The 5405-nt window shown below is 47.2% G+C and overlaps 1 pseudogene; it reads right to left on the bottom strand.

Annotated features, from left to right (window-relative positions):
- Positions 1-238: 238 nt before the first annotated feature.
- LOC142573927 (ubiquitin-conjugating enzyme E2 Z pseudogene) lies at positions 239-1480 on the bottom strand (annotated as a pseudogene).
- Between the last annotated feature and the right edge of the window lie 3925 nt (positions 1481-5405).

Raw genomic sequence — 5405 nt, 5'->3', positions numbered from 1 at the left:
AGTTGCATGTCCTTAAAGTTAGACGATGTTCAATAAGTAGCACTCACCATGTTTTAACGCTGATTATGGCCATTCATCGATTTCATAATGAAAAATGGGCTTCAACATCGTTAAAAGAGAATGCAGAAGGTCATTTGAAGCCAGAAGGAAGAATTTAAAAAAATCCATGCACTTTCCTTTATTCCAACAGCTGTTGAAGCAGCGCTGAAGAAATCCGCATGGACACTAGTGCCGCATTTCTCTCTGGAGTATTTATTCAAAAATTTTGTGGGTTCCGTGCGCACAGCACCACTCAAGACAGCTGGCTTGAGACAGTAGCGCTGAGCAGATTCCAGGCGCTATTGCAGGTCGTGACCGTTGGCCAAGAATCTTTGGTTCGAAAAGCACTCTGGAGTTCGCATTGCCCGGTTGGCTCATAGGAAAACCACAGCCACAGGACATGGCATGGGGCATACAGAGGGCATATTCTTGATGGATGCCTCACACGCGCTGGAGTCGAAGCGTCAGCACGTCACGAAATGGTCAGCATCACGCGTCGGCGCGCCACACAGTGCATCACGTCAGCGCTACCGCCATACCAAATAACAGATTACTTGTTTTCCGTTTGCGCTGCTGCTTCGTTCCGCTGCTTCACTCTGTCGTTCAGATCCTTCAGTCGCGCCAACAGCGTCTTGTACTGGTATACTCCCTTGACGTTAAAAGATCTATCACGCAGTGAGGTTCCGGTCAGGTTTAGGCGTTCCATGGGCATTTTTTCGTACTTGTCGTACGATTCCGAGAAAGTTTTGAGCACCTGCTCCCTCAGAACCGGTGGACAAGGCGAAGTGCCGTTGAGGCACGCTTCGACCGTGTCGCACACTGCCACTCTCATTGTCTCGTGCTGCAGGAACGATTTGTAGTTGCTCTCGTAGCCGAGGATCTTCATGAGCGGCGAGAAAAACGACATGCCGGGCTCGTTCGTGAAAGGGTTTTCGTTGAGAAGCGACTGGATGGAGATGAGCACGCTCTCGATGGTCTGCGCCGGCGTCCACGGCGGTCCGAACCAGGTCCCGAGAATGCTGAGGCACACCTTGCCGCAGGCGTAGAGGTTCGGGTTGAACTCGACCCGTCCGTTGTCCGTCGTCATGATGCGTGCCTTGGGCGGATTCGCAGGATAGGTCGAGGGGCACTTCAAGATGAAGTAGAAGATGCCGCCATCGTACGGCGTGTCAGAGGGGCCCACGACTAGGGCGTGGATCTTGGTCAAGTCGTCTTCCTGCGGAGCGATGAAGAGACCGTATGGCGGTTGGGCTTTGAATTCGGTGATGTCCTTTTTGATTCGCATCAGGCATTGCGGAGATGGGTCTTGGTCCTTTGGTGAGAGCGGATCCCAGGAATTCGGATGTGCGGCCGCCATGATTGCCTTCTTCGTCTTTGTGCACTGCCTTGTGCCCTGAGGGCGCGCGCACCGACGAAGATGAATAGAACCTGTGATTGGCCCTGATCAGGATGAGACCACTTATATGGCGTCAAATGTTTGGTTCAACTGTTTTGCCACTACGGACATAACGTACAGGCAGAGTTACGCTAGTTATAACCTGTTCGCTGTCGTCTGCTTCCGCGATCTGTTCCAACGCTCGAACTGCCATTTCGGCAGACGCAGAACGCTTGTATTGGTGGTTGAACGAATAAATTCACAAATATAAACACAAAACAAAAGTTGCGAATGTTTTGCGTTTTAATTGTGAGATTAGAGGAGGAGGAGCGGTGCAAGAAAGGCAAACAAGCACAGGTGGCAGCTGCAATTCTAGACGGCATAATTTTTCCTCGCCTAGCCTCGGTAGGAGACTGAAAAATTGTTTTAAACGATTCATACGGTAAACTTGATATGTTGACTTTATTACAGGTGGCTTAATGTCAGAGATGATATTAGGACTTGAAAGGGAGAGGATCTGGCAGAAGCTTTCACAAGTAATTTCTGCGCCGGATGCGTGGAAGAAATTGATCGAGTATGTTTCAAGGAAAGGTGAACATAGCTTTTTTAAAATATTGTTTGATGTGTAGGTGAGCTTAAAGGTTACAAAAGGGATCGCTTTGCTTTATAAGGGGCTGCACTGCAGGCCTTGTGTCAGAACTTTGTTTCAAAACTGCCAAGCTAGCTTTTCTGCGTGGTACGTCGGCAGAATAACGGTGGTGCAAAAGATATGTCGAAGTGAAGCAGTATGCGTAAATGCCTTTTTGAACTTACGGCACAATCATAGACAAGTTTTAAGAGTTAAAATTAGTGGTAATAGTTCTGTCGTTGAATGTTCGGTAGTTTCCAATTTCTTAAAAAGTGCGGAAGCGAACTTTTCAATGTAAACAATGAAACGTTTGAACTTTACGAGCTCTATAAACCATGTGACCTAATGTCCAAGAGCTGTGCGGTTTGTTACTGCGTTAGAAAGGCTATAGGAATGGCTATTAGCACTGTTTTAGAGAGCAGTGGACTACACGCACCGATATTTTTCAGGTTCGGGCAGTCTACTTTTGGAGCCAAGTGAACGATCAAAGCCTGGTGACATCACTGTCACTGTGTTCGCAAAAATACCAGCACTTCGTAACAACCATACAGCTGCCATTCTAATTACAACTCCTACAGACCCAGTCAACCGTAGAGTAGCAGACGAACAGGTCATAAAAGCGACACCAACGGCCAATGGTTGAACGAGAGTGGGCGGAGGCGACTCCCATAGAAGTCGGTTACCTATGCACGTCTGGAGTTTCAGTAGGTCTTGGTCTGATCCTTGCCTACTTCTCGGGTGGCGACTCTTCACGGAAGATAAAAGGCAAGCTACTAAATTTGAAGTATCCGCAAGAACATATTTGCAGCCTTGGCAGCCATTCTTCGGAAAGGCTGCATGAAATGGGTGTCAAGGGAAGGCAAGTGCAGTCGTGGACGGCCGAGGGGGAGGTGGTGTGATTAAGTCAGAAAATTTGAAGGCGGAACATGGAATGAGCTAGTGCGAGTGAGTGAGTGAAACAACTTTATTTGGTCCACAATAATTGAACATAGATGAAAGAGGCCTTCGCCCTGCTGTGTACATAGATATAGAATGATGATGACGATGATGATGATGATGACGACGACGACGATTTGCAAACTGCTTTTTGTTGTTAGAGAAAGAACGCTATTTATTGAAAAGCAGAGTTGCTAGCCCGCATATATTTGCCTAAATGCTACACTGCAGGGAATGGAACGAAGGGGATGAGGTCCTTGAAGGTGTTCAGAAGAATAGAAAAGAAAAAGTGCAGGCCTTGTTATTTCTTCGGCAACAGAGTAAGTGCCCTAGGCGATGGAGGTAGGTAGTATTGATAAAACTTCTTTCTTAAAGTTAAATAAAAGAATTGATGATATGATGGCCATTCTTTAGAGAGCCAATTGATGAGATGATGGCCATTCTTTAGAGAGCCAACCTATTGATTCAGTATAAAAAGACAAGAAGTTCAAGCTTTTGCGCTCTTTCGAAGGGCCAGACCAGGGACCCAGCATCCGTGTCAAAGTCAAGGGACCTTGATCGAGCTTTTCTATGTTTATCTTACACCGTTGTCGCTCGTCTCTGTAATCTAGTCACTCAGGCAAGATATGCTCTAGAGACTCCATGGCGTCGCAGTGCTAAGAACATGCTCCGGTAGACTTGTCCCTTCTAAAAAGAACGCCCTTCGTGTATACAATGTTTAGTGGTATATGGTGATAGAACCGCGTTTCCGGATGCCGTGGTAGACATTGTGGTAGCCTTGATCTAAGTTCTAGGTCAACGCTGTGCAAAAAATGGTAGTTTCCTGAAGTTGAATACCAACTTCTATTCCGTTCCGTGAGCACAAATCACTTCGCGAAAGATGAAGCACCACTTTCAAACAAAAACACTTCTATAACTGAAGTTGTGATGGCCATTGCGGGCTGCCTCACCCGCATTTTCATTACCTTCTGTACCGCAATTTCCTGCAAGCCATTGCAATGCTACCACACGTCCAGGGTTAGACGCGAAGTGCTGTATGCATGCCATACGTCATGGACCAAAATGTAATTTTTTGATCTAGTGCTTTTCATGCAAAGGCATCAGAATGCTGATTTTGAGTCTGAAAATTTGCCATTGTTCTAGAAGTTACCGTAGTGTGTATTTCATCGCTTGTTTCATCGCACACAGCTCGGTCGATGTTGATGACATTACTCCCTCTGAACGCCGTGAAAATGTCTGGTCTGTGGAAGGAAGGAAAAGGCTACTGGAAGTAGCTGTGCTTTTTAAAGAAGCCGTCAGTAAATATGGACCTTGTAACAGGTTACTTCATTCTCATGTAGGCCACTGGTGTCTATATAATTCTAACGTCTGTATATTGATATGCCTGTAATGCTCTGTAACGCCTCGGTCCTGAGAGAAAGAAAAGTGAAATAGTGTCTGTAAATAGACACTTCACTTGAGGCATGTTTTTCGTGGAGCCTATTCCAGGGATGCAATTTTGTATATGGTGAGGAGAAAACATCCACGGAGGGAACTGTCGCGGCTTCATCCGTGAGGCCTGTTTGGGGTTAGTAGACTTCCGCCTACAGCTTGACCAAATTCGGAATTTTTTTCTGTTTTGACAAGACTCCAGAAATTATCTTCGTCCTGAACAACGTGTTTTATATGTATGTGGGTCGTTTTATGAATATTACTAGTAAAGACGACACACGAGAGCGTCAGGCACTGCGGCCGTGCGGGCACACTGTAGGCCTCCTAGAACACTATAGAGGTAGAGTTGGTTGACGCCAGTCAAACGGTCGCCGCCGCTTAGAGTTCGCCGGGACTGCTTCGAGAATAGGCGATATTTTACTGCTTCATTGCGAAAGATGCGCAGTCTTCAGTACGCCTTCTGCGTGAAGTAACCGTTGTGGGGGAGTGAAGCTGTGCACGTAGTCGGCGAAGTGGTAAACAATCGCTAGTGGAGCATCAACTTAGCTCCCCCTCAGATGTCCTACGCATGCACACACCTTATCGCGTCCAGCAGCAACAAAACAGGTTGCTGCGACTGAGCGGCTTCTTCAGTGGCTTCCCCTTTTTACGCGCGCTTTGTTCTCAGCGTTCTAATGTTGTATCAATGACTCGGATCCACTGCTAACCCAACTATCTAGGCTGTTTCAGGTTTTAGCGCTCAAGGCCCGAACCAGTACAGCAAGAAGTCCATCCATACGTCCTGTCCCGCTGGAGAGATTATACCACAGCCACGCTTCTACCTCCACTTAACTTACCTGCCCAACCTGCGAAACGGACGCCACGCGCCCGGCCAGCTGTGGAAATGCAGTGCATTTTCTGATTTATGTTCTTAACAACGGGGTTTCATGGCCCACCTTGACAATTGTATCTGACGCGAATGAATTGCGAGGGACGCCCTCGAGACGTGGCTCTACG

This window comes from Dermacentor variabilis, chromosome 3, assembly GCF_050947875.1.
Source record: "Dermacentor variabilis isolate Ectoservices chromosome 3, ASM5094787v1, whole genome shotgun sequence".
In the NCBI taxonomy this organism is placed as follows: domain Eukaryota; kingdom Metazoa; phylum Arthropoda; class Arachnida; order Ixodida; family Ixodidae; genus Dermacentor; species Dermacentor variabilis.
This window is presented reverse-complemented; position numbering and strand designations above follow the sequence as displayed.